The 22285-nt window shown below is 45.0% G+C and overlaps 2 protein-coding genes across 4 annotated transcripts in view; one reads left to right on the top strand and one right to left on the bottom strand.

Moving 5' to 3' along the window:
• LOC139747492 (ras-related protein Rap-2a-like) overlaps window positions 1–3095 on the bottom strand; it is a 63093-nt gene extending 59998 nt beyond the window's left edge. Inside the window, exon 1 of the mRNA XM_071659885.1 lies at window positions 2843–3095. The gene's annotated coding sequence lies outside the window, so the exon portion shown is untranslated. The remainder of the gene's footprint in view (window positions 1–2842) is intronic.
• Window positions 1–22285, top strand: part of nesd (nessun dorma) — a 199740-nt gene that overhangs the window by 123012 nt on the left and 54443 nt on the right. The gene's annotated exons all lie outside the window — the stretch shown is intronic.

Genomic DNA, 22285 nt, shown 5'->3' with positions numbered 1-22285 from the left:
CAGAACAGAAGCCTGCGGCATTCCACTGGTGACTCCTATCCATTTGGTGGGGTTACTCTGGCATGTATACTTTCTTCCCTCCCACTAAGATAATAATAGTGTGTCCATCGGAGCTGTCTCTCCATCATTACTGCCGAGTGACCCATCATCTTACACAGCCTCCGGTGTGGAACATAGTGTCAAATGCTTTCTGGCAGTCCAGATTCAAGCAATCCACCCAACTTTCCCTTTTGTCGCAGACAAAGCTCACACTCTTGCAAAAATCTATAAAAATTGCTATACATGGCCTCCTTTCCCTAAAACGGTGTTGCCTCTTATATGGATAATTTCTTCTCGGTAAAAAAAAAAAATAATCCATTTGCTTTCTGGTTATCTTTTCCAATACTTTACACACAACACTCGTCGGGGTTTTAGGCTGTAGCTGAGTGCCTCTTCCCGGTCTCCTTTATTATAAATGTGTATGACAGTTGCAAGTTTCCACTTCCTAGGCACTGTACCTTTCTCTAGCGACATCTTGAACAGTATTTCAAGAGGTCTGTCTAATGTATATACACACGTCTTTAGCACATATGGTGAAATATCGTCCGGACCATGATCCTTGTATGGGTCAATACCCTTTCCATTTTTGTAATTACTTCTTCGTACTGTACGTGTGTGTGTGTGTGTGTGTGTGTGTGCGCGCGCGCGCGCGCTAAGCCTTGGTCAGGATACTCCCAACGTATTGACGGCACGTCCGAGAGGACCATGTAGTCTCCTACCACAGAGGGTACCTACCTACCTACCAACCTACAAGTCCCTATGGCAATATTGTGCCAGACGGCAAGACAAGTAGGAAGAGACAGACAGACAGACAGACACAGACGAGAGAGAGAGAGAGAGAGAGAGAGAGAGAGAGAGAGAGAGAGAGAGAGAGAGAGAGAGAGAGAGAGGCCGCAACTGAAATGCATCAATGATTCTTTACCGTGAGCGGCAGTAGCCCAACATCACACAAAGCATTCACGATTTAGCGAGTCGAAATGAATTTTTGTAGATACGGCACAGTTTAAAGTGAGTGACCCCGAGTCTCCCAGCCTTCGTTCTTGTAGTGATATCACTTGACCTTTTATTGGTTACGTATTTTTTTAACCTTTTTTTTTTGCGGTATCTTTCTTATAGAATTTCACTCGCACGTCATGCACGAATGTGTCGACTTTTTATCAAATGAATTCACAACAAATAGATATCTTTATTTCTGCTTCATGCATGACATTTTTCATATGTCACACGAATTATTTTACTTTATATTCCCAATTTACGAAGCGTTCTCCATCCTTCCGTGATGACCTACACCATGTGTTCTGCAGTAGGGTTAGGAGAGGCAGGTGTAGATAGCTTGCATTAGTGGCTAAAGAACAGAAGAGAGAGCAAGTTGAGGGAGGGAGTAGGTTCGTGTTCTCCCAGTTTTTCAGTCTCTATAATCAAAATTTTGCAGAGGTTTAGAATATCTATAAGATAAATCTTGTATCCCACGCCACCCACACTGCCGTGAACAAGAGTAATGTCACTTCTACACTTGTAAGTAAATGTGATCAACACACTTATATCTCAGTACTGACTTATGGCTGCAGAAAGTCCTGATGTATAGCTTATGTTCTTTTCTTATCACTCTTATACCAGAGGAATTTTCAACGTGCCAGGCCGCGTGGTGACAGAAACCAAGAGAGCGCAACATAAGCGCTGATAAACGCTTTCCCTTAAGTAAGACAGACGGTAGAACCCTCAAGCAGAACGCTAGGACCCTTGAGCAAGGAAAGGAGGACCCTTGACCAAGGAAGGGACGACCCTTGACCAAGGTAGGGAGGTACCCTTGAGCAAGGAAGGGAGGACCCTTGAGCACGATGTTAACGAACCTTGAGGAAGACGGTAGGACACTTGAGCACGACGGTACAGCCCTTGGAGATAATGGGCCTCACATTTTGCCCAGAGTCCTGATGGTTAGGTCAAAAGACCACCAGACCATCGCACGTCAATCACAACACCACGCTGCAGAGAGGTCAGAAGTACGACCAAGGAATGCTAGATACTCTCCAAACGTCAGTGTAGTACGTCATCCTCCATGGTCTCCACGTCAGGAGGAGGATACATCACCAGAGCTACAGGGGCTGTTCTTCACCTGACTTACCCTGACCACCAGACCTGCCTAGCGCGAGGAGGGAGCAGCACAGGTGAGTGCGTCCGCTGACTGAGGTCCAGATAGCCACAAGTCCCAAGCATTACAATGGACAGGCAGTCAACTTGCCTCAACCAAAACTTCTTTATCCCTCATATATATATATATATATATATATATATATATATATATATATATATATATATATATATATATATATGCTTATGATGGTTACCATCTATCGGTAAGGTCATGAATCGAGTATTTTCAGATGACTTTCACTATTTACAAATAAAGGAACATTATAGATTCCTCCAAAGAATTTAGGCATTGATGAAGGACATTACCATATAACATAAACTGACGAAGAAGAAGAGTGTGAACAGGTGTATGTGAACACCGCCCTTGTGTGGACGGTACCTGACGGTCATGCATAGCACACTCTTGCCCCAAGGTAATGTTCAACTGAGCCTACTGTTTTAATGATGCTCGAGAGATTCAGCCTCACTATATCAATGTCGTACACGACCTTTTGGCCATATTCAACATACATAATGAATAACCTACAATATAGTTGCTAATATTTACGTCATTCATCCTCTGTATTAAGAGGGCGAGTAATCATTTCTAATTACTACTTTCTGAATGGCGTGGATGAGGTAGTGCGAACGGGTGGAAGGAGACGATACTTACCCTACAACACGACAATGATGTGGATGGTGATGCCTCTTCAGCCTCCGTGTCTCTACCTCGCGCACTTGCTGGCCAACCACCTCTTACAAGACCCGGGGCGTCACTATCCAGTATTTCGTCTCGGCAACCATGAAACTACCGTCACTTTACGACTGGAAAATGATATATTCTCAAACACGTTCAGTGATGTGTGACTGTGTGTGTGTGTGTGAGTCGCGCGCTCCGCGGGAACAGCGACCGACCAAGAGATGCACCCGTGCTGAACTGGTGTTCCCAAGCCCTCGCCGCCTGCCTTTATAAGTTGGCGGGCGGCTGTGGGGTTCCAGGAGCCGCTTGATGGAGGATCTCGCGTTACCTGGAATATCCTCTCATAAGGCTTTGAGAAGGTCTTCAATTACGACATTCCCCGGCACAGGGAAGGAACCTAATTTCTAATGTCAGACTGGTTTGCGAACATAAAGTATGAGAGCGATATGTCACCGAAGTATGCGGAAAACTCTTTGTCTCTGATATATATATATATATATATATATATATATATATATATATATATATATATATATATATATATATATATGTATATATATATATATATATATCCCTAGGAAAAGGTAGAAAGAATACTGCCCACGTATCTCCTGCGTGTCGTAGAAGGCGACCAAGATGGACGGAAGCTGAGAGCGGATGGAAATCCTCCTCCCCTTCTGCCTTGCTTCTCAAAAGACTAAACAGGTGGAGCTAAGAGAGAATTTGTTTTCCCTTCGGGACTCAGTCTTCTGTTTTGACGCTCCCACACTTACAGTAGCACAAAGAACTAATAGAAAAGATGCAGAGGGGAGCAACCAAGGTGGTACCAGAATTAAGAAAGCTGAGTTACAGGGAAAGGCTAGAGGTATTCAGTTTGCCGACCATGGAAGAGATAAGAGTAAGGGGTGACCTGAGCAGAACTTTTATCTTCTAGATAAGACCAATTCCGTCAACAGTGAATAGTACTTCGGGGGTTGTAAGGCTAGAACAATCAGAGGACATAACACGAAACTGCGCAAGAAACGAAGAAAAAATTTAAGAAATACTCTTATGAGTTGTGGATGAATGGATGGAACTGAATGAAGGTATGGTAAATGCAGACGCCATACAGAAATATAAAGAGTTGTAGGAGAGCAGAGAGCATTTAAGGGATGGGGGGAACCCCAGGAGTGTAAAACTCCCTCCCCGCAATTAAAAACACCCACGGTTATGAGTGTTGAAGCTCCTACAGAGACCGTTTTAAAGCAGTGTCCTACTTTTTCATCTTTTCCCCGCCTGCAAATGAAGGGGTCGCTGATCGCACTGATGTATTTGAAATGAACCTGGCACGAGTTTTGGTGTGGGCATGAAAAAGGAAAAAAAAAAATCGGAGAATGGAAAGAATGTCATCTCATAAATCTTCCAGCAACAGTTCAGTTCGGATCCCTTTTATATACCCTGAAATCCTCACTTTTCGGTCGATTCTCAAGCGTGAGTTTAATGGTGACACAGATCCTATTTTGTTTCAACGTGCTTTTGAGATATTGTTGGATAATGTAGTTCCGGTGCTGTTGCAGACGGCTCGACACCATTACAAGACCTTGCAGTTGTTACTACGTTTATAGTTTAAAAAGTAGAGACTTTTACCTGAAGCCTATCGACCATCAGGAATATTTTCATTTCTAGTAAATAAGAAGACATTAAGGAAGTAAAGGTTGAGGAAATAAAGTTCCAGGAAGATTACAATCTCTTTACTTGTAGTCTTCATATTCTTTATTATTCAAGCATTATGTAGAATACTTGAGCTTCGGGAACGTACACCAGCTTATCTGTTTTCAGTAACTCATTTACTAACGAGGACGACCGTACAGTCCATTGCATTTATCCTGTTTATTTTCCGAGTTATCTCGCCCGATTAACAACACCAACCATAGACCCTTACGCTGATTTTACCCAGATATCTTGATTATCTCTGAAAACCCTTGAAATGGAGAAAGAAATATGAAAGCATTAACGACCACATCTCTCATTAACGACTTCATCTCGCTCATCAACTACCACATCTTTCATCAGAGACCACATCTCTCTCACCGAAGTATTATCGCTAAATCATACTCTATTCAGCCAAACGTCTACCATAACTAGAAGTGAATTCCCAGTGTCCTTCACCATTGCACGAGATGATTCACGTCAAAGATTCATTCCCTACCCACTTACAAAAATCGCTCTGTTATCATTAACGCCCGCGAATAGTCTATGAATAATTTATACATTGTGTATTTTCTCTGCAACTCGAGGATGCAGAGTAGCAGCCATGGAAGTCTTCATCGGGTGAACAAGTGGTTCAAACCGCCACAGTTTGTGTCGAAGCGTAGCGAAACATGAACCGAACCGAACTATCTCGAGATAGATCTCATCCGACCCTGGAATGTCCAGCTGCACTCTGGCAGTTACCCCTTTCTCTGTTCCTGGACGAATGTGTCGGCCTCTGGTGTTACTCATGTGCCATAACCTGGCGGAGAAAATACGAGACATGCAGGTCGTCCTTGAGCTAGATCCTTCGCCGTCACTCCTCCTCAACGACAACCTATTTCGACATTCACTCGCCTCGTCTCACTCACCTCTTGCTGGGCGAGGAGCCACCTCCGCCGCTGGGCCCCGGGTGGCGGTGTTTACACAGGGGAAATTCAGGTTACGGAATATTTCATTCCGGTGCAACGTGTGTGGTGAACTGATCTCAAGTGACGCACTGTAAAATGCATAGAGAAACCAACTGGAGTAATATTTACAGAGTGGAGGCCAATTTCCGCAGCAGATAAAACTTGAGGATGAAGTGTCACACCTGACCCCGGTCTGGTCACAGACGGACCAGGAAGAAGGGATGACATCACAGGTCACTGGTACTGACCTAGCCCCTCATGCCCTTTCCTCTGATTGCCCCCCTCCTATATGGCTAAGGGCATAACACACAACGTATATATATCGTACAGGTTATTTTGATTTGGATGACCCAACGCGAACGAAGCTTGTGTGTTTATATGTTAACCTTGTAGCACATACGGGTTGAAAATTGTGGACGATGTTGGCCTGGACTCTCGTCACTTCCTTGTTAATTAAAGTATAGATGATTCTTTAGTGCACATCTGCATTTCCTTTACCAGTTCGTACTCGTCCAAGAGGTAATTGATATGACACATTCCTTGTATAACTACGTTCGTATAGATTTCGGGCAAAACTAGACAACGGAATCTGGAAATTGCATATAACTAACATGAATGTTTTACGAGTGGTAATAAAGGAAACTGGAGTGAGGGAAGGTGGTGTCTGGCTTATTTGGAGAAGCGTCGTTGCAGCTCCTCTCGCCGGTCGGGCTGCTGAGCGGGAGGCGGGAGGAGAGGTGGACGGTCGGAAGGGGGTGGGTGTTGACCCACTTGTGCCGGGTCAACTGATCCCGGGACTCTCGTGGCTGGCACGTCTTGGCCAGCCGGCGAGGGGCGTCATGGGCAGCTGTGATCCCCGACAGGAGGCCCATCACTCGCCTCGAAAGTGGTGTGTAAATCTGGCCATTTCAGGAGAAATAACCTTTTTTTTTTTAACGATATATATCTAATGACTGTAGTGCCCTGGTACCATAACCCCGTTTGCCTGCAAAGCCAAGAGGCTCGAGCAGTGAGGGCGAAGGTGTAACCTCTTCTGGAAATCAGTTCTTGAATACCCAGTTTTCTTTGATTACCACGCACGGGGTCAAGAAGAAAAAAAAGAAGAAACATAGGAAGTCAAAACCTTTAAGAATGAAGCAGGTGCGAGAGGAGGAGCCGGGTACTTTAGGAGGCTTGAGGGTGAAGGAGCGCAGGCTGCTGGGTACAGGCCAAGGGTGCTCCTCCCTACTTCATACACCTCACTAAAGCGCCGCTTCCTGTGAGAAGCTGAAGAGGTTCTCGGTTTCCCAGACAGGCATTCCTCGAGGCCGCTCCTCCCTCGGTGGACGCTGCTGGAGCGACTGATCCCGCGCCGCTTGCCGAGAGGTTGCACTTACTCGCCCGGTTTCCACGAAGCATTAACTCCATTTGTTGCTTAAAGCACTGCTGAAAGTACATCTTTTTTTTTTTCCAGGAAGTTCAGTGTATCCTCAAGTAATACTACTGGGAATGAATCGTTCGTGTGTGAATCTAGTCTTGATCATATGCACAGCGTAGTGTCAGCACATGGCTGAATTTACCGCGAAGTAATCGCTGAGGCCCCGGAAGTCTCTTTAAGAGGCAGTGAGGCAGGAAGTCTCTAGGTCAGCAGTGAGGCAGGATGCCTCTTTAAGTCAGCAGTGAGGCAGGATGCCTCTTTAAGTCAGCAGTGAGGCAGGATGCCTCTTTAAGTCAGCAGTGAGGCAGGATGCCTCTTTAAGTCAGCAGTGAGGCAGGTTGTCTATTTAAGTCAGCGGTGAGGCAGGTTGTCTATTTAAGTCAGCGGTGAGGCAGGTTGTCCATTGAAGTCAGCGATTAGGCAGGATGCCTCTTTAAGTCAGCAATGAGATAGGAAGTCTCTTTAAGTAGCAGTGAGGCAGGAAGTCTCTTGAAGTCAGCAGTGAGGCAGGAAATCTCTTTAAGTGGCAGGAAATCTCTTTAAGTCAGCGGTGAGGCAGGATGTCCCGTTCAGTCAGCAGTGAAGCCAAGAGATTGTCGTAAGTTCGGAGCTTAGCACCCAAACATCATAACTATATCATCTGTGTCATCATCATGACGATATACCTTTCATTCATTTTGTTGTAATGATTTCCTTAATATATGATGTGAATCTCTCTCTCTCTCTCTCTCTCTCTCTCTCTCTCTCTCTCTCTCTCTCTCTCTCTCTCTCTCTCTCTCTCTCTCTCAATCAGTCCATCTGCGTATCGCGTCATTATCGTTAACTGTTACTAACAGTGTGGGGGCTGCGCTCCATCCACAGAGTTGTCACTTATCTTGGACTTCTTCATCTACTTCAGAATTAACACAGCCACACTTTCCTCCACACTTCATTCATTTGTACTCGCACTCATACCTCACACATACTCGCAAATTCTCACTCGCCTGACATAGTTACGTGCGGTATACATATTCCTCTCCACACTCTTCGTACATGTGACACACACACACACTACCCTCTGCCTCTCGATATACTCACTCGTTTGTCTGACACATTGCGTCCCAGGCTTGTCACGCCTTCTATTTTTACTCTTTTGTTTCTTCCATAGTTGAGATCATGACCTTGAATAACCTCGTCATCAGGTCCTCCTGTTATGTGCCACTCACTATTTACATACTATTATTAAAACTGTCACACTTTCCGTCCACTCTTGATGCTTAACACACTCGCTTCTAAACACTTGACACACCTTTGGGAGAAGACAATTGAGAAAAGGCATGAAATGGGAAAGTATTCCTGTTTCCCCCTTTATCAGTCCTTTAACATATCATTCCTGCTACCTATGGCCTTTGATTACCTCTCCCATGTAACTCTTAATTTCCCCTCCCACATCTTTCAGTCCCTCCCATCCTCGGCTGTAACGAATTTGGACCATCCACCAATATCACGAGGGTAATCTCCCACAGTCTTGGTTCGATCTTATCCTATATTTAAGCATTCGGACCACAGCTCACAGCAGCACCAAGACCCCCTGCCTCTCCAGCACCATCAGGATTTTATCCACCTCTCACAGGAGCGTCAGGACCTCGCCGTCAGAGCACCATCAGGGGCACCATCCACCCACCACAGCAGCAGCGTCAAGACCCTGCCTTATGAATTCATCAGAACATCTTCCCTGGACACTGTTTATACCCTAATCTCATAACATTAACATGAGCATCACATCTCCACAACAACGGGAGTCGATCCTAAATTGGCCTGATTGGACCCCAGCGGCAGAGCACACTTAGGGTACCATTCCAAATAACCACAAAAGTCCTCCTTACAAGAAAGTTAGAGCTGCAAGCCCGTAACAACGTGGAGAACCCCGGCCCCATGACTTCGTCAGGAACCCACAGTACAACGTAGAAGTTGAACCATCATAACAACATCAGAACCTGATCCCTAAGCCAGCGTTAAGGGTTCAGTCCCACAAAAATCTTCAGATGAACTCCATCTACCTACCCATCCATCACCTCGGCCACACAACAGCATCAGAATCTCTTCCCACAAATGTGTGGGGACGACTATACAACCCCTGGGCTAATCCCTCTTCAGGAGACAATGATCCATGTGCCATAGGTCTGAGCCTCCTACAGCCAGCGATATTCGAGCTGGCCAGAAATCAATAGACGGTGGTAAGCAGAGCAGACAGGATGTAGCGGACAGCTTTAAGGCCCACTCCGTTGTTTGCACTTCCTGTATTTTCGATGTTAGCTACATGAGCTTCTATGTCCCTCTCCGAGTCGCTTTGGATTCCTCACATATGATCGGATATTTATTTCCTTTGCTTCATGACACACTTTAGGCTGGGTCAGTGAGAGAGACACTCTGTTCGTCCTTATTAACTTTCTAGTTCAACTGTTTGACCATCGACTCAAAGTTATATTCTGGATCATCATTCAAATTCACATTCTTTTTGATATCCAGACTTGATCATGAAAATGAATTCTCCTTTCTACTTAACCAGGAACTGCAGGATTAACCCACTGAGTCTTCTTTGACCTCACTTATATCCTGTGTCTGAGTATGTGCTAGAGGAGTTTTCTTACTTGATGAAATGCTGTAATTCAGCACATCACCAGCGCAGGTGAGGGCATACACCTGTACGCCAGCAGGAGAGAGAGAGAGAGAGAGAGAGAGAGAGGTAGGTGTTACTGTACACACACATGCCAAAAAGGACATCACGGCTCATAAGAATTCACTGAGAGCTCAGAGCCTCTCATCTGCAAGATACAGGTGTAAGATAGGCAGAGCACTGATCTCCCCGTGCTTCATAGACTGTCCATTACTGATAGCTTATAATGAATTAGCTGCGCCTGAGTTGCCTGATCATTCGATTCACGTATGAATCGTATATATGACGTCGTGGATTTTGCTCGGTGAAATGAGGGTGAGGAAATCCCGCCACACAGGAGCAGGGAGAGTCATGGACTCCCTCGAAGTGAGAGTTATTCTCGACGGGACTCTGTACTACTCTTCCCGTCCACTGACGACGATACAAACTCAACAAAGGCGATTTTCCGCTCCCGGTGTTGGCTAGGCCCAGGAGCACCAGTCTTTGTATAAATACAGGAATACAGCCCTAATAGCCAATCTCCGGCACAGAAAGAGTGAACCATAAATGTCTGACAGATACCCTATTAATTTCCTCTTTGTGGAGGCCCTGCACAGAGGGAGTCCACTATGAGCCATGTTAATTGTTCCTGTGCATTGTACGTGACAAGGAGATGTAACTTCCGCAATTTAGCGGATAGGTTCGAATCCTGGTCGCGGCAGTCGTTCCAAGGTCAAACCAGCTGTTCATCCACCCAGAGGGAGTGGTTACCTGGCTCAGGCTAGGATATATATATATATATATATATATATATATATATATATATATATATATATATATATATATATATATATATATATATATATATTTATTTATTTATTTATTTATTATTCATTCATGATAAGTTGACCGTACCGTCTCGGCTAACACTGATATGAAAACTAGTAGTTCTGATAAGTTTTCAAATAGGTAACAATATATATAGTATATTTCTTCATTCTTTATTAGTCTTAGTTATACTAGATATGAGATACGCACTTTCGCTAGAGATTACGAATAAGCTGCAGGTCTCCTACGCCTAACAATGAGAGACTTGCTAGACCTGTTTTAAGGCCTTCAGTTACGCAACAGCAACACATTGTTCGCTCTGAGAGAACTACAGCATCAGACTGTAACAGATCCTCACTGGATGGCGTAAACAAGAGAGGAATTTACTGAGGAAGGAAGGCTTCAAGTAAGGTTCCCTGTGTGTGTGAAGTACAGCAGCTCCAGTGAGGCGCCCGGCTGTGAGGGGGTAGCTAGAATTTCACAGATCACACGACAAGTATTTTTGCAAGCGGGGCTCAGGTGTGTGGCAAGTGTATCCTCACGAACACCATCCCTGCCAGTCCAGCACATAGCTAGAGACCAGATGCGACACAGATATACACCCAAATGGACTTTATAGCTAGTGTAGTGCACATAGAGGTGCATTTGTATGTATGATTACCTATTTGTCATGACGTATTTGTGCGATGGAGTAGTGGTGCTCCATGTCTTGTGTATGTGTGTAATGACCTATTTGCATTTACCCATTTTTACTATACTGGGAGAGAGTGGTGTCCCATCTCTACTTGTGTTTGCTTGTAGTTACCTAATCTGTAACTACCATTGTGTAAGATAAAGGTAAAGTGATCTACACTCGTGGGGCCTCTGTGATTACAGCGTGAGCGTGAACCATGAGTGATACTGTTTTATTCTATTAGTAAACCAGTATCACATTGTGATTTTAGCACAGAACTATATGTATAGAATACTGTACATTGAAAATATCTTTGTTACACCAGCGCCGGACAGTTGCCCACGGTGGAACTAACTATCAGCGCCGCTTTGAACAAAGGCCTATAGTGACGTCAGAGTTCCAGAACCTTAGATTCGAAACCTGACGAGAGGCCGGTGTCAAACATGGCTAGTCCTGCTACTACGCTCTCAGGATAGACCTTCCTGAAATCTATCGGCCGTCGATTGTAAAGGGAACAGTTATCAACCGCTACCCAAGCCGAGCGCGCAGAGTGGCAACACCGCCAGATGGCCACATAACATCGTTGCTCACCTAACCAACTCCACACACACACTGCCTGGCACCGTCGCGCCGACGTTGCCACATCAGAGCGTTCGTAAACACCGCGGTCAGCCGATCACTCGAACATTGACCTTCGACCTACGAGACCCAGCCAGCTGCCCTGTGGGACAGCTAAGGGCTTAGCCTTTTTCAACCTAAGGGTAATCATTGTGAAAGTGTAATGAGAGACCATCAATTACTGTGATTACAAGGGGACACAAAACCATAAGATGAGGTGGACTTAGCGACGATGAAGAACTCGTAAGAAGCACCACGGAAGACGTCATCCCAGAAATTAAGCAGACGGTAATTCAGGATAAATGTCATCTAGTGTGATGGTTGTCTGTGTGAACGTCGAGTGTGGGTAGTTCTTGTTACTGACGCCAGGAGAATGGTATGACAACATCAGACTTACGTGATGGAGTCATATTATGGTGTCCTTAATCAGATCTACTCATACGTACATCTTGCCACACTGAGAGAGGAACCCATGCAACTCTTTGCAAGGAAGTTCAGTTGATTTTTAAGAGATGGTGAATACTCTCTCTCTCTCTCTCTCTCTCTCTCTCTCTCTCTCTCTCTCTCTCTCTCTCTCTCTCTCTCTCTCTCTCTCTCTCTCTCTCTCACCGATGCGAAAATATCCCAAGATCCTTCCTGCCCACGATCGAACTGCATGACCCGAGGTCCCAACTGGTTTTCACATGACCAGCTTCATGAATGCTGCAGCCACCTCATGACGATGGAAGGGACTCCTGGAGTAAGAAACATATATAGATATAGATAGATAAATAGATAGACAGATAGATTCCTATGAGTCCACGGGGAAAATGAAACACCATAAGTTCCCAAGTGCACTTTCGTGTAATATTCACATCATCAGGGGAGACACAAAAGAGAAATATAAGTTAGATGATATTCGACCAAGGTATTTGTGGTAAATACTCATTAACTTGATAAGTAACGAGAAAAATCAATGAATCATGTGAATCATGACGGAATCATGATTCACGACAATGTATATATCTGATATTTAGCGTAGAGTAATGAAAAATATTATTCAATATATAATCAGACAAGAGCAAGAGTCCAGACGTCCAGGGTAGCTTAACCCACATGGAGAAGACTCTGGAGAACATGGGATGTAAGAAAAGGGAAGATGGAGAAGGCACATGAGGAGAGATATTGACTTCACACAAGAACCATCTGGGGAGCCAGAGTCTGCAAAGACAGTGCGGCGGGGAAGCCAAAGCCTAGCTAACTATCGAGGATAGCGTGTATACAGGAGAGGGCAAGAGCCGGTAATACAGCAAAGAAAAACGAGAAGAGAGAAAATGCGTGAGGAAAGCCAAAGGAAGACAGACAAAGGATATTGCGTGTGGAAAGAGAGACAAAAATATAAGAAGGAACGAAAGGATAATGTGGAAAGAAGCGAGTGATGGCAGTAAAATGTAATATCGAGTTTAGGAGGAGATTAATGATGTGTAGTAATGACAACTCTGGGTCTTTTCTTAAACAAAAAGATGTCGTGAGGGTTAGTCGCTGTCTTGGATGCTGTGTTGGACGCGAGATGGACGCCATATGAGAGCTATGTTGAACAATGTTGGACACGAGATTAATGCTGTATTCATCACAGGAATCCAAAAAAAAAAAAAACTGCTCTTTAGTATTCGGCCATTTACGTTCCCTCACAAAGGACCATTTCATGGTCCCTCTGAACTGTGAAAGGAATGGCAGTACCGCCACTGTGGCCTGAGGAAAAGGAGAGAGAACTAAAAGGAAGAATCCAGAGAAGGAGATGTGTAAAGACGGCAGAACAGCATTAAGGAGGGAGTGCACCAGGTGGCTTATAACCCATGTACAGCTGCACGTAAGGAGCTTAGTGTGTGGTGTGCTGGAGAGGAGACGGCCCCACTCCAAGACCAGACAAGGCAGTGAGCAATGCGGAAGAAGCTCCATGGCTTACGTGGCTGGGGCGAAGGCGCAAGGTGGAAGTGTGCACGGTGGAGGGAGTGGTGGTGCAAAGGGTGGAAGGGGAGGTGGAGATACAGAAAGGAGGTGAGGCGAAGGGTTGGGAGGCGGTGGTTCAAGTGGAGTTTTGGAACGAGGAGGCGACGGGACAAGTCCAGAGGTCTGGAGTGGAAGAGTCGGTGAGGGAAGCAAAGATGATGCGAGTCTGGAGGAAGAGGGACGATGAGGGAAACAAGGGCGGGGGAGACAAGAAGCAGCTAGAGCTGGTAATGAAGTGTGAGAGGAAAGAAATATCATGATACAGGCATCTTCTGTGTGTGTGTGTGTGTGTGTGTGTACTATGATGTTCATAGTATGAAGGTTAATATGAATGAAAAGCTATCTTCTTTTCAGTGAATTTAGCACATAAGTTTGTATACTCCTTAGATACACAAAAACAGACGACGACGTTAGGCGTTTCATTATATTTGACGAGGAATTCTGTAATTGAAATTAAGAGCATCAGTCGACAACCGGATATTAATATTATGTTAATGTTGAGAGGTGACGTTACACATAGGAGGTGGATGATCTCTTGCAGCGTTCTGTCTCTCCTCCAGGAAGCAACAAGTGATCTGGAAAGAGTGTCTTCCTGTTGTGGAGTATGTGAGTAGCAGAACACATGTGGCAGTACCGAATGCCATTCAAACTATAGACACAGATCTTTACGTTGGTGGTTGAGTGTCTGTCAGTTCTGGACGCGCAGAGAATTCTGATACACCTCATATACCTCTTTATATACACACTATGTTGCACGTTTTCCAGTCTTTCGTTCTGGCCGTGTGTGAGCAATGCGTGTCATATACACAGCAGTATTCTGATATACCTGTGGATGATGACCAATGCTCCAGCTGCGTTGCTAAACTACTGGTAAACAGGTATTGTGATGAGTTTAGACAAGGGGTCTCTGATGGTCGTTATGGCAGACGGTAAAACATCACCTCACATTTCACATCATCTATCACACAAAACTGGAAGCAGTTCTGGTGACACTGACAAGAGCATGAAAGAGAAGACTTGGGAAGACCTAGACACATTTCTGGCAGTCATGTTCATCGTCAACAAGGAAATAGAAGTTATATAACTGGGTCAAGATGGGTGCCTTGCTGTACTCCTCTGGCGGTGATGACTCGCTGTTGGACAATATATTCTGATACCTGTCTCCTAGAGACGACTGCATCAGAAGTTCTGAATGAAGAGAAGAAGTAACGAGCAACATCAATATTCGACTCGATGTTCGTCCCAGAGAGCCTTAGTCTGTTCCTTATGGATGCTTTCTGAGAGTCGGCCACGACGGGAGAGCAACTTAGCCAGGTGTGTTGTGATACGGAAAGGGCATGGGAGTCATACAGGGAGGGAGTGTGAGGGAGGCAGACACTAGATCTCCTTGTTAATGACGTGAAGATGTTATCGCCTCGGAAGATCAATAGAGAGTGACGCCGCTCCTCGTTCCAAAAGACGGGTTCCAGACGCCGATGTCTTTTGTGTGTCAGCAGTCTGGAAAAGCAAGTGCCTGGACGTTTAAAGAAGGTGCGAGTTCGAGGAATGGAAGCCTCTTTCAGCACCAGGAACCTTGAAGCAACCTTTTTAACAAAGAAAATTGATACACGCTAAATAGAAATTCGTGAAGTCTCGAAGCTTCGCTGAAACAAACTTTTAACCTCCAATGAAAAGATGTTTTAAGTAGATGAAGAATTTCCGTTTGTCCGAAAGAATCGGGAAGACATAAAGAAAAGAAAGACGAACAAAGGCAAAGTTTAGATGTAGTTACTGGAATACAGATAACAAAGGAATCAGGAGAAATTCAGACGAAAATCTTTGACGGAATTCTGAACTGAAATCTCGATTCCTCGAAAACCGGGAAGCTTTGTTCCAGACACCGTACACTCTCCGGATCCAAGCCTCAACATCCATCCAGCCTTCGGGGAAGCTGTCAGCCTCTCGCGGTAATGCTCCAGACAATGTGGCGCTGCCTAATACCATTTGCGTTTCGGGTGGAGGAGGTGGTTGTCCTGCATACCCGATGACAGGAGGTGAGCCGCCTGTAAACCAGGAGGCCAGTGTTATTATGGTAGACATCTCCTCATGGGTGGTGTTGCTTGGCTGAGACCGCGCCAGGGAGGTGATGAGGCCAGACTTGGTCGTTCTTAGAATCCGACCTGTGGGCAACAACTTGACATATTCCCTTTGACCTCATCGTCTGTATTTCAATAAACTTTTTCTTATCATTCTAGTAAGAGTAATTAATATTAACTTTGTACATAGACTCGTTTTTAACTTGCTGAAAACCTAATTTCATGTCCTCCTATTCATTAGTCGAGTAACATCAATCCCGATCTTGACACCAGCGCATCATAACTCTATAATGTATCATTATCACTCGAACGACAATCTCGTTCACCAGACAGACACTATATATATTCTTTTCTTTTTCTTTCAAACTATTCGCCATTTCCCGCATTAGCGAGGTAGCGTTAAGAACAGAGGACTGGGCCTTTGAGGGAATATCCTCACCTGGCCCCCTTCTCTGTTCCCTCTTTTGGAAAATTAAAAAAAAAAACGAGAGGGGAGGATTTCCAGCCCCCCGCTCCCTCCCCTTTTAGTCGCCTTCTACGACACGCAGGGAATACGTGGGAAGTGTTCTTTCTCCCCTATCCCCAGGGATGATATATATATATATATATATATATATATATATATATATATATATATATATATATATATATATATATATATATATTTACTGCAGTATCGTGATGTATATTCTGGTGATCTTCAGGGTTAACAAGCGTCTATGTAGGTCATCGTCTTCAGATTCTCTGTTTAGAGGTCTCGGAATAAATGCTCTCCATTCATTCATATCTTCTGACAATATCAACAGGTTATAACGATCCAGTGTCAGTCCCTCCAGCCCTGTATCCAAAATAGAAACACAGGTGTTCAAAGATCACCTGTACCAAGCTAGCGGCGTTGTCAATTGTCCCTTCCCAGCGGCGATGTGGTGTCACACACACACTCATTTGTTACACCGTTACTAGCCTGTAACGTTGTGGAGTGTCACACACACACACACACACACACACACACACACACACACACACACCTCGACAAGCAAACGGCGTCGGTACCATAAACATCCTTGTGGTACACCGTTCTAGCGGCGTTGTCAAGTGTCGAGCACACACCCATGTAACACCATTACCGGCTTGACCAGTGTTTCCACATCTATGGTGGCTCGGGAAGTGGCATGGGCGGTGTTGCTGGTGACACGTTGTTGTTGGTTAACAGAGCACTGCGGTCACACGCCCTGGATCTCTGAATCGTTCAGGGTACTGGGATTCGTGCCTGACTCCTGGTTAAGATGTCGCTATCACCATCTTTCGCTGTGGGATTCGTGCCTCACTCCAGGTTAAAATGTCGCTATCACCATCGTTCGCTGAGAGATTTACCCTCGAAGGCAGGCAGTCCGTCCGTCCTTCTTCGAGCAGAGTGCTATGTAAGGACGAGATGCCCAGAGCTAACCAAAGAAAAAGAACTAAGAACATCAGCCTCTTCGTTGAAGTCCTCTATAACTTGTTCTTGATCCTGCATAATAACTCTCAGGTCTAGAATGTTAGGAAGGAGGTTACTGAAGGCGTCCATCCCACCACCTCTCAGAAGCTCTTAAGGTCGCAAAGCATTCGACTCGAGAGGCAATACTCGCACTTCCGTCTGGATAGACACAGATACGTGGTAAACATCTATATATCATGGGTTATGTTGTTCTGGCTTCCATCTGCGCGTCTGCCTCGCTGCACTGGAAGAGGAGTTGTTCATTTCTTCTTTCCACAAACTTGCACAAGTCCGGCAATATCGGCAGGAGCCAAGTCAGGACGACGTAAGGAGAAGACTTAAAAAAGAAATTAGATTCTCTGTGTTATAGGCGAAAAAGTATTGAATTGTTGAAACTTTCAGAAAAGAAAATATATTGAAAAGGTTACAATCCTCTTTTTTCCATTTTTACGGTACATTTTCTTTACGTTTTTGTTTATTTTTTTTGTTACTGAATCACTGGATCGTTTTATTCCGAAGCGTTTCACCCGTCCCGGCTTCAATTTAGCAGAACAAGGTCAAGCTGTCATTCACCACAGCGAATGAAGCAACCCAGTTTTACTGACAGTCACGCATGTTTGTCTCACTCGCCGCGCATGTGGTCCCAACTTTCGCCAGTCGTCAAGATCCATCATCATCTTTTTGAGAACCTTTGGTCTCGACTTCTGGCTGAACGAACCTCCTCGAATGAGCGAATCTCAAGATTTCCAAATGTCTGTTTATAGGGGGATAGTCCTCACTTGCCAGTCAGGTCCCTGGACACCACACTGAAAGTCAGGTCCATGGACACCACCCTAACAGTCAGGTCCCTGGACACCACCCTAACAGTCAGGTCCCTGGACACCACCCTGAAAGTCAGGCCCCCTGGACACCACCCTGAAAGTCAGGCCCCCTGGACACCGTAACTGTCAGGTCCCTGGACACCAACCTGACAGTCAGGTCCCTGGACAGCCTAACAGTCAGGTCCCTGGATAGCCTAACAGTCAAGTCCCTGGACACCATCCTGAAAGTTATGTCCCTGGACATCCTGACAGTCAGGTCCCTGGACATCCTGACAGTCAGGTCCCTGGACATCCTGACAGTCAGGTCCCTGGACATCCTGACAGTCAGGTCTTTGGACACCATCCTGAAAGTCATGTCCCTGGACATCTGACAGTCACGTCCCTGAACAGTCTAACAGTCAGGTCCCTGGACACCCTGACAGTCTCCCTGTAACTCGTATCTTCGTCCGACATCACTCCAGACTGACTGGCTTCAGATGGCCCGCATCTTTTTTAATGGTTCCCCCCTTCATTTCCAACCCCTTTTTCTTTTTTCCCTCTCTGCGAATCACAAGACCAATTTCTTACCAAAAGAAATGCAATTTAGTGCTAACGCTGATGATTTACGTTCACCTGGAGTTACTGGAAGTCTTCGACCACCTGCCTATCCTCTCTGCGTCCAGTGGGAGTGCGTATCCCACGTCCCACGTGCGATTTACCTCCTTACAAGAGACTTGGCCTCATATCGCACCTGCTCTCACATGACACCAAACGAAGAGAATAAAAAAAGATTTTGTTACGTCTAACAGAAACTCTGATTCTATGACCGAAAAAAAAAGTAGGTCATTGCATTAAACCGAATCTGGGTTTCATTTTTGTTTTCTTTCAATTATTCGAGAGACCGGCTAAAAATATATCTTTTTTTTTCCCCCCCACTGTTTTTGAAATAAAAGAAGGAACGATTATTTCAACAATGGCGACGAGCCTGGGAGCCCGAGCGGCTGGTGCTGGGTCAAAGGAAAAGTTCCTCTCATTGACGGTGATTTACACGATAGTCGAGATGCAACTCAGGAGCAGGAAAAACAAGGCTTCTCTCTCTCTCTCTCTCTCTCTCTCTCTCTCTCTCTCTCTCTCTCTCTCTCTCTCTCTCTCTGAGAGGAAGGCGTTTGTGTACTACAAAAACACCCATCGATCGCCTCGCAGATCTTAAAGTTTTCCGAAATTTGACGTTACCTGGCTCAAAATTGCTTTACTCTCTGTTGTCTTGCACTTATCTGTTCGTGTATTTCTCTAACTACGTCCAACTATTTCGACTGCTTGTCCACTTGCGAAGAAGCACTTTTTTTTTGAACAGCCACGTTTCGAAACCCTCTATGCAGACTTCAGTGATACACCAAGATGATTAGCTAGGTTCTGTTTGGGAAATCCAGACTCTTTCGGCGGACCAACTTGGGTCGTAGATTAAGGCAGAGGTATTGCATAGCATTTCCAGAACTACACAAAGACCCACTCACACGCTGAACAAAGGCCTTCACCACACACGCAGGAGAAGCCAGGTGCGGAGGGAGACCTGAGGGAGACAGGAAGGGACAGGTCTGGTATGGTTATCAAACATCTTAATGCCCTCATCAAGTCGAACCCTCACCTGCTTATTCCTCAAGTCAATATCTCCAAATTCTAGTTAAATCAACACGCTAAATCAACTCTTAGTCCTCCTCACTTCGACTCTGATTTCCAATACATAATTCTGGGCCGAGACAACCACTTGCACCCTTTAAGTCCCTCTTCAGGCCACCGTTTACTACGTCCATGTACCTGGATACCAGCAGTTGAACCATAAGTGTCGACTGTGGTACCCGGAAGGTAAATCGACAGACGGGACTTAGTACCCGGCCTCCCCTAAACTTTAATGTCTAAAAGGGAATCCCTGTCCGGAAAGCTCATTAAAGGGGCTTAAATGTCCTGCTGTACTATCCACTTTCGTGCCTAAAAGGAAATCGCTGACTGGGTGAAACCACTTATGGTAGAAGCGACTGTTTATCCTCCTACCATTCGCCCTTGCAGTCGTCAATTCATATGCACTTCCTCTAAGGCGCTACTCAGTCTGGCCTCTTCATTAAACAACTTGGTTCATAGTTCAGTGTCTTTTCTCACACAAAAACGTTCCCTTGCCTCTGCACTCCAACGACCGTATCTCTGACTGTCTTCGTACCGTCAGAATCAGATGGCCAGCTGATGGTGTCTGAAGAATCCGATGACCGTCGTACACAAGCGTCGAGTACCACATACTCCGCGCCGAAGTGCCATTCTCATCGTCTCCCGATAGCTTGATGGCTTACTGAGGTTAAAGAGCCTCTCTCTCTCTCTCTCTCTCTCTCTCTCTCTCTCTCTCTCTCTCTAAGAGCCCCCTCCGTCAAGTCTTTATCTCGCCGCAGGTACTCGTAGGTTAGGTACTCCCTCCAGTCACGTTGCAATGTCTTTATCTTTTGAATCCACACCTCACCCTGTGTGTCCGCCGCTTACAAAACGTATTATCCCACGATACATAAACCCCTGCTGCTCGGGACCGTATCTATGCAAACTACTATAAGTCTTCCTCTGGCCCCAGACTCCTCCACTCACCCCCACTCTCCTCTCCCTTGCATCCTCCTCGCTCAGGTTCTCCGTCTTGCAAAACTTGTAAATCCTTCCTCCTCCAACTTTATGCTTCCTCTCACATTACTGTCTTATTATGTATTCATTAATGGCTTGTGTTTTGAGGATGGTATGAGATAATGCCTCAACATCCCTCCTTCCCTCACCTCCTTCCTCCCCAGCCCACCGTTTCCAATTATATATATATATATATATATATATATATATATATATATATATATATATATATATATATATATATATATATATATATATATATATATATATATATATATATATATGCGCAGAAATAAGGGGAAGTATCCTTCGATGGATAGAATATTACTTTGTGAAAGGGGACGAAGGGGCTTCTTGAAATGGGTTGTGGTCCCTAGTGGCGTGCCACAGGGCGCGGTCCTGCAACCGTTGCTCTTCTTGATCTAAGTTAACCAGGAGGGGGGGATGGACCGATATACCTGAACATAAAGAGATACAAGATAGTCAGGATGGACCGTATTAAAAGAAGGCCCAGATTCGAATATCATATAACAAGTTATTAGCTGTAGTATATGAGTAACTTGGAAATCATCGTTGTTGTTATTCGTATAACAACTCGAGATAATTCATCACCTATGACATCTCGTTCTGCAGTCTCTGATCCTCTATGCTTGGAAATATAAACTTGTATGAAGGTCATTCATTTCTGTAGTAGTTTCCCCGACTCCAAAAAAGAAAACAAAGTTACCAGCTGCTTCTGAACAGCATCATGAACTCCATTCGCCAGCCATGTCCTAGGTTCCTCCAACGGTGTTAAGTTTGGCGAGCGAACATTAAGTTTATACAGTGGTTTCATCTAGTGAGATCCAGTGAGGACAGGTTAAGGGGGCCGAGGAGAGCGACAGCACTCCGACATTTGTGCCGTCTTTCCCCGAACCTGCAGCTGCAACTTTCCTCATCCAACTCTTGAGATGCATTGCAGCGCCTCGCTCTTGTGATGAGGTAACGCAACTTCCTCCTCACTGTTGTGGTTGACTTTGAGATCAGAACCATCGCGCTCGGCTTCATCTTTTCCTCCGATGGACCTGTTATGGCCCACCAGTCACTCATAGGAATCTGAAGCTGAAACATTGCGTGGAAACTGTAAGAGGAAAAATTCATTCCAATAACAATGCTAAAAGAATTTATGACGAATGCTATTGTCTTACACTTCGTTATCACTACGTGTACATCAAAATTGACTAAAGTTTTAAAGTTGCACAAGAATTTAATGAACACCTAAGGAACAGTTATCAAGGTCACAAGCGCTTTTTTGTTCTTGTTGGTGCTTGTAAGAACAAAGGAGCAGGACAGTAAATAAAACCTGTGGAGTAAAATCTTCGTTGACAGCCTCGACTATCGGCTTTACCCAGTGGCAGCCTCGAGTGTCGCTCGCTCTTATCCGAGCTGGAAATATTATCAGGAAGTCTGAGACCCTCTGGTTAAGGGGATTCAGTTCCTTGGCAATAATCTCGAGACGCCACATGAATACAGGACTCGACGAAGAAGGGTTATTGATCTGTCCAGTTCGTCAGCTGCTCTGTTTGTGTTCTAACATCTAGACAAATGATAGGTTCTTATACGTTCATTTATAC

Source organism: Panulirus ornatus, chromosome 68 (assembly GCF_036320965.1).
Source record: "Panulirus ornatus isolate Po-2019 chromosome 68, ASM3632096v1, whole genome shotgun sequence".
Lineage (NCBI taxonomy): Eukaryota > Metazoa > Arthropoda > Malacostraca > Decapoda > Palinuridae > Panulirus > Panulirus ornatus.
Note: the sequence above shows the minus strand (reverse complement) of the source record. Positions and strands in the feature narration are given on the sequence as shown.